Source organism: Propithecus coquereli, unplaced genomic scaffold, assembly GCF_000956105.1.
Source record: "Propithecus coquereli isolate 6110/MARCELLA unplaced genomic scaffold, Pcoq_1.0 Scaffold482, whole genome shotgun sequence".
NCBI lineage: Eukaryota > Metazoa > Chordata > Mammalia > Primates > Indriidae > Propithecus > Propithecus coquereli.
Genome location: NW_012150641.1, coordinates 1,525,033 through 1,536,947, shown reverse-complemented (window position 1 = coordinate 1,536,947; position 11,915 = coordinate 1,525,033).

Below are 11,915 nucleotides of genomic sequence, written 5' to 3'. Positions count from 1 at the left end.
GCTCTCCAGTCTTGGATTCCCCTCAATGGTGCAATACGGGTTGGCCTAAGTGGTTTCCTTGGCCCCTGTGGCCCTGACAGCTGGGTTTTAGAATGGCTGGCCTTGGGATATCAGACACTGTGACATGTGGCCCCAGCCCCAGCCCCAGCCCCAGGGACCCTGAGCCCATGATGATGTTGAGTTGGGGGATTCTCCACTTTCCAGGGTCTCTCAGTGCCCCAGGAAGGAGGATCTGGGATTGGATGCCCCAAGGCCAGAGGAGATGGAGTCCTTGTGTTTGTTCCACCAGGGCAGGGGTTGTCACAAGGCCTGAGGGGGCCGGGGCTTCTGTTTTGCCTCAAGCCTCATTCCTGTCTCCACCCCCCACCAGTCAGAAACTGGCTCCTTCTGTGGGCATAACCAGGTAACTTGCCCAAGTGCAGAGAAAAGCTTGCTTCAAGGCTTTGGGGAAAGGAAAGTAAACTTCACCAAACCTTTACTAACCAGAACACCCAAAGAATAGTAGTTTTCTCTGTTTAACTAGGCGCCACTGAGCAGGCAGTTAGACAGAAAATTCTTTGTGCTTAGATCTTTGCAACAAGTGTCAACTCCCTGTCCTGGCAAGTCCCCAGCTGAAGTTTCCTTTGTGAAACTCTGATGTTCCAGAACCTGGGCCTTGGTATGTTTGCCTCTTGGTGTCCTTCACCATTGCTGTAAGACCCTGGAAGAAGTTAACAGCAGATGCCACCACCCAGGCTGCCACAGTAGGTAGTGAGTGTCCAGTCCCTGGAGGTGTGCAAGCAGAACTGAAGATGTCATTGACTGTGGATTTGACAGTCAGGGGGAGTTCCTAGATGGAAGGGTGAACTAAATCCTCATTACTAAGTGTGTCTGGTGGCCCAGCAATATCGGCATTACTTGGGAGCTTGTTGGACATGCAGACTCTCAGGCCCCACCTCAGACCTACTGAATCGGAATCTGCATTTTAACAAGTTCCCTCAAAATATATGCACATTAGAGTTTCTGAATCATAGAACTAAATGATCCTAGGATCTCTTAAATCTTAGAATCACTAAGATTTCTTAAAAGCCAACCTATGAACTAGCCATCAAACTTGTTTTGTTTGGCCTATGGGATGTTTTGTTTTGAGCTAACATTTAAAAATCAAAAGATATCACATTTTAAAAAATATGTAGCAGATTTCCCTCTTCTCTTGAAATCAAAAGCCTTGCATGGGGCTTGCATCACCACTCAGCAATGTTTTGCTGGAGCTAAAGAGTGACAGTCCCCTCTATCCGGGGCATCACACTTCAGAGCTCATGGTCTCCACCACTCCCCAAGGACTCCAAGACACCAGGGTTTTCTGAACATCCCTTACGTACCTGCCTGGCGCCTGTAGATGTTGAGCTTAGGACTCCTGGAGTAGAGATGTTAGGATTATAAGGGCTCCTGGAGGTTGCTTTGCCATTTTTTTCTTTTTTAACTGATTTATGAATTCTGCAAGCTTAGTGGTCTTTCCCCTGCTTCCTAAAGGTAAAGAAAGAATGTAAAAGAGATCTAAAATCCAGCACTTACAAGTTCTGGTTACCTAAGGTGGTGTTGCTATAGTGAATAATTTAGTGCAATTTAAAAAACATTTTTAATCATGTTCAAATATGATGAATTAAAGATTAAAAAACAAAAAACTGATATGCACACATACAAAAAAAATTTGAAAAGTTATTTACATTCTTAAACATCTTTAAGATTTTCTCTGTACTTAGGTCCCAGGGATTGAAGGGCAGATTCTGCAGGGATTGCCGGCCTTGGATGTGACAGTGCAAATGTAGCTCTCAATCTCCTACCTCTTCCCTCCCTACGCCACCCCACCTCCCTTCCTCTTCCCTGCCTGTGGGGGGCCTGGAGTAGTTAATGGTGTGTGATTCTGGGAATCTCAGGGAGGAGTCCGGAAGCAGGTGCAGAAAGATTAGCTCGGGCAGGCTTGGGCAGGGCATCCCCCAGAAGAGGAAGAAGATGAGCCAGGGCCAAACCCAGCCCGGGGTAGAGGTGAAGTGGGCAGGGCTGAGCAGGTCCCTTCCTGCCTTTGACTCGGCCTCATCCCCAGGCTGGCTGCCTCAATCTCAAATGACCAAATGTGATGAGGGAAGAGCCTGATGAGGGACAGCCCTGTCCTCCTCCCCAGCTAGGTGAACTCAGGGACCCCCCACCCCACCCCAGAGCGCACAGAGCCAGTGAGAGAAGAGAAGGGGAAAGATTAAGTCGGTCTCCTCTCTGCCCTTCAGCCTCCTCCTTTCTCTGTCCCTGTCTGCCTCTCTGCTCTAACGTCCTCTCTCCCTGTCCCTGGTGTCCTCTTTCCACCCAGCAGTTTCTCTGCAGTTGCCCCTATTTCCGTGGAGTCTTTTTTCCTGGGCCCAGTCAGTTATCCAGTCTTAGAGCCCTGTCTCAAGTCCTCCCCACCTGCCCGCCCTGTTGTTCCTGGGACCCATGCAGGTCCCATGAGAGCACCTGGCTTGGTCATTAGGCGCTCCCCACCTTCAGATGTGTTTACACTACCTCTGCCAGCTGGCCTGCACCAGGAGACCCCCCCTTGGGGCTGTCCTCACCTGTGGGATGGCTCTGTAGCTGGGACCAGTGATGGCCAAAGCAGGGACCTCCCACAGCTGCCGCTTTGATCCCACAGCAGGGACTCCACAGCATATCCTGGGGCTCACCTGGCGCCTTTTCTTTGTGCTGCTCCTCATCCCCATCTGCAGTGGACCCCGGGCACCCCTCTTTGGGGAGGCGGGGTGAGCTGTTCCTTGGCAGGGGTTTGGGACACTGCATGGTTGGGCTGTTTTCAGCGGGCTCTCCTGGACCTTGCGCTGTGGATACCAGGCCGTGTGCCCTGGTGTTTGGGTCCTGGGAGGGTGGGGGCTGAAATAAAGGTGTGCTTTCTTCCATGTCATAGTGTGTGTTCCTTTGGGCTGGAGGAGTAGCCTGAACACCTGCATCCCGGGTATGCTCAAACCTGGCATTGCCAGGGAGAGTTTCAGATGCGGAAACCCTAGAGATGACCTGGGCCGGGCAGGTGAATGGGAGTCTCCAGTCCCCAGGAACTCCTCTGTTCAGGGGGTCTGCTGTGAGGGGACTACACAGGGAAGCCTCAGGCTTCTCTGGCTTCTGGAAAAGACTATAGTTTTTGATGCTTTGGAAGTGGGTGATGTGGCTGCATCCCTTGGTCATACACAGGAGAGAAGAAGGAAGAGAAGGACACAGCTTGTCTATGGCTGTGACGCATGGAAGCCAGAGCCCGAGGTGGAAGGAAGAGGCCCTTGGATGGAGAGGCTACAGTCCACTGGCCTCTGGGAAGGACCTCACCAACAGCCCACACTCCACCTCTGACCCCTCCAGAGCCTGCCACTGCGGCATTACAGCAGGCTCAGCCCAAAGCCACCCATAAATGTTCCTGGAGCCCAGTGTTCCCATGCCAGGCCCAATGTTCTTGACATGAGGACTCGGGATGGACATCAGTTGTGCATCCATCCTGCTGGCCGGCGGGCAGCCATCTGTGCCCTCTTCTCAGTCCCTGTGGAACTGGGTAGAACTTATCCCCGACTTCCCTCTCTAGTCCAGCCCAATCATTCCGTTCCTCTGGCTACAGGGATCACTCCAAGGACAGACAGTGAGCTGGGCCAGGCAAACGAAGCTCGGCACAGACATTGCTCAAAGCCATAGGAAAAAGTTATCTTTTCTCTGGGGTTGCTGAGAGTATGGGACATGAGCAGTCTTGCCACCACCAAGACAAAGGGAGCAGAACTGGCAGATGAAGAAAGTCCTGAGAGCCACTGTTTGAGCTTGGACGCCTTGCTGGGCCTACACCCAGGTGCACCTGTTTAAACAGCGTGGTCCAGCACGTTGTTTGCTTTGCTCATGCCAGACCCAATTAGGTTTTCTGTTCTTTGAGGCCAAAAATGTCCTGAAGATGCTGCCCTAAAGGATTATGAGATGCAGTGGAGGTTAGACTGGCTTAACAGGAAAGAAAAGAGGCAAGCCCTGGCGTGGGAGGACAAAGGGGAGTGAAGGATGAACGGCAAGGAGCAGACATCACCAGGTCCTCATTCCACCAAGAGTCAGTGGTGCCCTTTCCCTGCGGAATGACTGTTCCATTTATAGGAAACTTGACCTGGGGAAAGATTGGGACCTGGGGTGAGAAAACGTTTCCTTGTCAGGACTCTTGCCCTGGCTTGTCATCTACAACTTGGAAAAACAGTTCAGGTCCTGCTTTGCAGGGAATGATGCAAATGAGAGTGTGGTGCAATCTGCCAGGCTCAGGACGGTGCTGGTGTTGACACCCAGGAATGAAGTGACTAGACTGTGGCGGGAGGTTGGGGTGGGGACAGATGGTTCTCCCTGTTCTGGGAGCCGAGAAGGGAATTAGAGGGACTGAGGAGAAGTGTAGCTGTAATGCTCGGGAATCCTTGTTCCTGCAGAGCGGGTTGATTTGTCAGTCTGGAGACTTACTCGAAACTAAAGACATTTTGTCACCACCACCAGGAACATTCTACCTCACCACCTGCCCCCTGAGCCTGAATCTCTCTGGCCCTGGACCCAGAGAAGGGTATGCTATCCAAGCAGCTATCCTTTCTGCTCACGAGAAACACTGACCCCACCATTTCAAAAGCACATCCCCAGACACTGTCTCTAGTCCTCACACAACCCATTTTACCCACAGGAGAACAAGCCCAGGGAAGAAATGGCTTGCCTGGGGCTGCATGTCCAGCAAATGTTGGGATGAGGAAGCAGATCCCGGAGTTCAGACTCCGGGCCTCAGGTTGCCTCTCAGGGATGTGCCGGGGACGTGTCACCTATGGCAGCCCTGGTTCACAGTACCGGTTCACAGCCCCTTGACTCTTTTCTACCAATAGCACAATTTAACCCCAAGTCAATGTCTGAGTAATCCAATTATTGAAGGGTTTGACATGGTAGGATCTGAACATGAACATATCTACATTTCTCCAATCACTGCCTTCAAAAGTACAGCCCAGTTGTAAACTCCGGTCTCCTACCTGCTTGAAATGTCCGCTTCACCAGCCAGGTGTGGTGGCTCACACCTGTAATCCCAACACTTTGAGGGGCAGAGGCAGGGGGATTGCTTGAGCCCAGGAGTCCTAGATCAGCCTGAGCAACATAGCAAGACCCCATCTCTACAAAAAAAGAAGAAAAATCAGCTGGGCATAGTGGTGGATTCCTGTAGTCGGTGGGCTGAGGAGAGAGGATCACTTGAGCCCAGGAGTTTGAGATTGCAGTCAGCTGTGATCCTGCCACTGCACTCCAGCCTGGGGGACCCTGCCTCTAAAACAATTTTTAAAAGGCTGGCAGGGATTGAGTGGGAGCGCGTGTCTGCGCCTTCACTCCTCCTTCACGCTGGCTCTGTGGTCACGAGAGGAGGGATTTGGGCGGGGGGAAGGGGGACATCATCTGATCCCTGGATCCCTGCCCCCTCACTTGAGGGACACGGTGGAGGCTGGGCTGCTCATCTGTTGGGGAGTTCCCACGCTCTGGCTTTGGCTCAGCCACTGCTGTCCCCATGGGGCTGTCCCTGCCCAGATAGGTGTGTGCAGAGGTGGGTTCCCCACAAAGGGGGAGAAGTTGAAACTTCACGATCTCTCACCTGCACAAGGTCCCCACCTAATTTTGTATTATTTTTCTTAAAGAGGGTTTTTAAAGTTTATTAAGCTTCAGGTCCCCACAGCATCTGGATCCAGCCCTGGGAGTGGTTCCCTAGGGTCAGGGTTCCGCTTCACCCCAACCTTCTTCATCATGGAGGACCCCTGAAAAGCAGCAGCTGAGTCTCTCCTCTGCCCAGCAGTGGCAGGCCACCCCATGTCCTCTCTGCATACAGGCCTCCTTCCATGTCCCACGGCTACCCAGGAAGCCTGGGCGGGCATCCAGCTTCAGCTGCCCTCTGACCTTGGTCCTCCTTCGAGAGGAGCCGTGGGGACTGTCCTCTCTTCACCCTCTCAGGGGTGCTGGGCTGGGGCTACCACTGTCTCCTTCCCAGGCAGTCTGCACTGTCCCCCTCCTGTGTTCCAGCCTAGCTCCACCTGCCAGAGGGAGCTGCCCATCTCCTGCTCTCCAAGGCACGTCCAACCCCCCAAATGATTCTTCCTGACAGTCGCCACTTGGCGTTTGCTGGGGAGAAGGGTAGCCCTCAGCCCGGGTGCTGCCTTCCACCAACTCCTCCCCTCTCTCTCCCCTCCACCAATCCTCTAGTGGAAGTGGGAGGGCAGCTTTTGGCAGCACTAGTCCCACAAATGCTCAGAAACCCTTCGGATGAGGGTGCACGTTGGAGTAGCTGGGCGCATTGTCGATTTCTCTGCATAGCATGCAGAGAACTTAGTACGTAATGGCTTCGGCTGTGGGCCCTGGTTCTCATTCCATAGCCACAGGAGAAGTCTCACTCAACACCTTATGACAGCAGAATTAATATTGCATTTTACGAATGGGTTACCCAAGTAGCATGGGTTGTTACCACATGCCATTTTTTTTTTTTTTTTGAGACAGAGTCTCACTCTGTAGCCCTGGCTAGAGTGCCGTGGCATCAGCCTAGCTCACAGCAACCTCAAACTCCTGGGCTCGAGCGATCCTCCTGCCTCAGCCTCCCAAGTAGCTGGGACTACAGGCGTGCGCCACCATGCTCGGCTAATTTTTTCTACATATTTTTAGTTGTCCAGATAATTTCTTTCTATTTTTTTTTAGTAGAGACAGGGTCTCACTCTTGCTCAGGCTGGTCTCAAACTCCTGAGCTCAAACAATCCGCCCGCCTCGGCCTCCCAGAGTGCTAGGATTACAGGCGTGAGCCACGGCACCCGGCCACATGCCATTTTTTAATGTTAACTAAAATTAACTTATATGTCATAACAGGAAACCCTCATGATTTTTCATTATGACAGAACATTGGTCCATTTGATTGAAATGTTCTCATGATTGCAAGTTCAGCAGTAGGCTTTCCCTTCTACTCCACCGCCTCACCCAAACCACCACGCCAAGCAATACTTGCCCACAGCCACCCGCATATGGCCTCACCTTTATCACCGGACAGCTCAGCATCTCCCAGGCCTCTCTTGGCTCTGATCGCCCACTCCCAAGCTGTGGCCTCCATCAGACCATCCCTGTGACTGCCACCAACATGTTGTCTGATTGGGGGCCACATGGATTCTCTGCAACCTTCACCAGGCCCTGAAAGGGGGATGAGGAGGGACCAGTACTGAGCACTTTATCCTCAACACCGCCACCACATAATAGAAGCCTTCTTGGTCCTTGCAGGACAGACCCAGATGAGGTCTCTGTTGTGGTGGATTCCCTGGGACCTGGAGTCTGAGTGCGGGGTGATGTCTGTGCACACTGAGCTGGGACTGAGTGATCTCAGATTGCTCTGCACCAGCCCTGGTCCCAGAAACTGGTCCTTCCAGAGTTAGTGCCTTCTGGAGAAGGCCCAAGGACATGCCTTGTGACGACAGTTTTACAAGATGTTCCTTCAGGAGCCAGAAAGGAAGCAGACTAGGTGGAGGTGTTGTGCTTGTTTTTGAGGGAGAGATGTGGGCCCATCCACGTGCTGAGAGGCAGACACTGGAAAGAGTGACTAGGGAACAAGGTTCTGGTATCCAGTGGGGACAGATCCAGGCACAGGGGGAGAGATCACCTTGGATGGGAGGAAGGGAAGCCCTTCTAAGAGGATTAGCTTGGGGATGGCAGCAGGGACTTTGTGTGCTAGGTAGCTGCAGATTCCGGAACTTCCCATCAGAAGTTTCTGTTTTCTCAGTACAGCGGACGGTAAGGTCATCTTCTGGGCATGGCAGGGCAGGGGGAGAAGGAGGAAGATTGTTTTATTGAGTGCTTGCTGTGTGCTAGAAACTGTACTAAGCGCTTTACCTGAGAAATCTCATTTAATCCCCTCAACGACCTCATGAGTCAGGTGCAGTCGGCCCTTCGTGTCTGTGGGATCCGCATCTGAGGATTCGACCACAGCAGATTGAAAATATTCAGGGGGAAAAAAACACAAAAAACCAATATAACAAAAAATATAAATAAAAACCCAACATAGTAGAACAGCTATTTATATAGCATTTGCATTGTGTTAGGTGTTACAAGTAATCCAGAGATGATGTGAAGTGCATGGGAGGATGTACGTATGTTATATGCAAATACTACACCGTTTTATATCAGGGACTTGAGCAGGGAGGATTTTGGTATCCATGGGGGTCCTGGAACCAATCCCCCAGGAATAGTGAGGGACAAGGGTACTATTATGTCTTCACTTCACAGATGATAACATTGAGGCTCAGAAAGGTCATGTGACATTCCTAAGGTCACAACAGTTACTAAATGAATATCAGAACTATAATTTTCCTAAGATCTTAAACTCTACACTATTAATAAAGAGGCAGGCTGGGCATGGTGACTCACACCTGTAATCCCAGCACTTTGGGAGGCAGAGGTGAGAGGATCACTTGAGCCCAGGAGTTCAAATCAGCCTGAGCAGCATAGCGAGACCCTGGTCTCTACAAAAAACATTTTTAAGAAGCCAGAAGTGGTCATGCACACCTGTAGTCTCAGCTACTCAGAAGGCTGAGGCAGGAGGATCACTTGAGCCCAGTAGTTGCAGGCTGCAGTGAGCTACAATTGTGTCATTACACTCCAGCCTGGGTGACAGAGTCAGACTCTGTCTCTCAAAAAAGTAATAATAAATAAATCAATCAAGAGGCAAAAACCAATGGGACCAAGGGCCTGAGGAAATGGAAGTAGCTGTGGACAACAGTAGGCAAACCTTTCCCTCAGAGTCTGGAGGAGGAGGAGAGGCGGAGTTCACAAGTTTTTAGTGGGAAGAAAAGGCTGCCAAAGACCTTCCTTTCCTCTGTCCTCAGTGTCTCAGAGGCAAGGATGGCCAGGCCAGGTATCTGCCATTCGTAAGATGAATGGGCGGAGTCAGGTGAGGATTTGAGATGGCTTTGGAGAAGGTTGGGGGTCAGAGGGGGAAGTGAGGAGGAAAGGAGGTCTCTGTGGAATTTCAGATCTCCTAGATCCGCAGCCTCCCAAGGCCCAGAATCCCTGGGCATGGAGACCCTGAGGAAAGGGCCAGTCTGGTGTCAGGTAACTTCCAACCTCATGGACACGGCAGCAGTGCCAGAGGGCACCAAGAAACCAAATAGCACATGGACAGGAGGAGACATCACAGGACTGCGGGACAGGGGTGGTGGGTGCTCAGAGAATGTGGCAGGGGCCAGAGGCCTGGGGCCTCCCAGCAGTGCCGGGACCTGTTCAGCCGTTGCTGGAGACAAGAGCCCATTGCTCCCCACCAGGGAAGGCCCCCAACACTTGCCAAAATGACCGAGGTTCTTGAATGATTTGGATTTGCCTGTTGGGAAAATGTGTTCAGAATTACCAGGCAGCTCAGAGAAACCAGCAGTTCACCCGGGACTGGTTCGCACTTTCTCTAGCGTGGCTCAGCAGCCCTGGTGCAGGGGTGGGGAAGGGTGTGGGGCTCCACCATCGGGGCAAGGCAGGGTGGCAGGAGAATGTAGGGATTAGGGAGAACATAGTGAACTGCCTTAGACACTCACTGCTTTAAAACCCACCCTCCTGCAAGATGCCTTCCTTGAATCATATGGGGCATGTTTATTGTTTGGGTTTTCTATTGCCCAGAAATGGTCTGCCCACCACTTCCGGGAAATCCACAGTACCCCACAGCTCATCAGCACCACCAACATGGCCACGGCGGGCAGCCAGCCTGGCATCTTGTATGACCCTAGCATTGGACACAGGTAATTGGGCCAGGGTTGGGTCCCTGTCCCAAACTGGGTCAGTGAGAGCCCTTTCCTGGGGAACTTGGAATTGGAATGAAACACTCCGAAACCTGTTTGTCTGCTCTCTCAGAGAATACATAAACGTGATCTATTGTGGCAGCCATTCTCTGCCATGTAAACCGGAAACAGAAAGACCTGGCGGTTGGCAGGGGGACGTACAAAACAGATATGCAGAGCAGAGAGATGGAGAGAACTTCCCATGAGCTTACAATGGCCCCTCTGTGTCCCTGGCCTTGTGTCCTTACAATAAATTCTCCTTTTCGCTCAAGTTCTCTCTGGTGAGTACCTGTTACTTACAAATGCAAGAGTCTAATTAGCCCAATTTGCCCATTAGCTAGGGTACTACAGTCCTTTCTGTCTTCTCTCAGGGATACACCACTGTCCTGGGCCGTATCTTACCTTGAAGATGACACTAGGGTTTTTTTTTTCTTTCTTTCTTTCTTTTGAACAAAAGGAAAGTTTATTTCTCTTTGTACAAGTATCTTCAGGTCTTTCCGGTTTTACAGTTGACACTCATACATATAATTCTAAATGAGTAAGAAAGGGGTCCATTTTTACAGGGTGAAGAGGTCAAGATGAAAGCGTTTTTCCTTTTGATACATGGGTTTAAAGCTGTGGTATTTGCTATGAGGTATTAAAGCTCTAACTGAAACTATGGTTCTCCATTCTATGGGAGAAATTCATTTTCTTTTGTTTCCAGCAGAGCTTTCAGCCCCTCGGCCTCCATCACAGCCCTAACCAGCTGCACATGAGACCTGGAACGCACATCCATACAGTGGCCCGGTCCTCGCCAGGTGTGTTTAAAGAGGCTGCATTTAGGACCCTATAATAAAGGAATCCTTTATCAAAGAACATGCCCAAACCAGGTGCCACAATCCCACAGACTACTGATGCACACTTTATTGCCAGTGACAGTGACATTCATGGAGGGCAGAGCAGCAGCAGCATAATTTACTACCAGCAGCAACAGCAGCCACATTCTTGTCCTCTACCAACAGGAGCGAAGAGCCGGCACACTCCTCCTGGCTACTTCTCTCTCAAGCAGGTAGGACAGCAGCACTCACTGAGGACAACCAGAGAGGCTGGGCGGGCCATCAAGGAGGAAGAGGATGACATTAGGTTTCATATTCTATGGCAATTCCAATCAGTTGGTTGTCCCTGTCTGGAGTGCTATGATGACAAAGATTCTGAGGCCACTTCTGGGTTCAAGAGGAATTACTCATGGATTGATTAACAATGTCTGCTGTGGGCACGGAATTGGAAGGGGCTGAATGCTCACCATGCGTATTTGCTGACCTCGTAACATGCACGACAGCCAGCTCAGTGCCTCCCTTGTAGCACACTCATAAGACATACTTGTTGAATGAATACATGACAAGAATGATTGTCTAAGAGACCTCTCTGGTGGGATGAGTAACACTGAGGCAGAAAGAGGAAGATGGGAGGAGGAGCGGGACAGGAGACAGAGGTATGTGATACTCTCAGTTCAGAAATCAAATACACAGGTGTGGTGGCAGGTGGGATTCAAAGAGCACTTTCCGGCTGGGCGCGGTGGCTCACGCCTGTAATCCTAGCACTCTGGGAGGCCGAGGCGGGCGGATTGTTTGAGCTCAGGAGTTCGAGACCAGCCTGAGCAAGAGCGAGACCCCGTCTCTACTATAAATAGAAAGAAATTAATTGGACAACTAAAAATATATAGAAAAAATTAGCCGGGCATGGTGGCGCATGCCTGTAGTCCCAGCTACTCGGGAGGCTGAGGCAGAAGGATTGCTTGAGCCCAGGAGTTTGAGGTTGCTGTGAGCTATGATGACGCCACGGCACTCTAGCCCGGGCAACATAGTGAGACTCTGTCTCAAAAAAAAAAAAAAAAGAGAGAGAGAGCACTTTCCTCACCTCCATCTGACTAATACTTGCTCATCTACAAAACTCAGCATGAGTGTCCTTCCTTGTAGGAAGCTTTCTGTGACATGCTCCACTTCCTTGTCTGCCTGAGAGGGACCCCTGTACTAATCAGGATTCTTCTGATTCAAAGGAATTCAATTTTCTTTTAAAGGAAATATTTGGTTCATGTAATGAAAAAAAAGACCAAGTGTA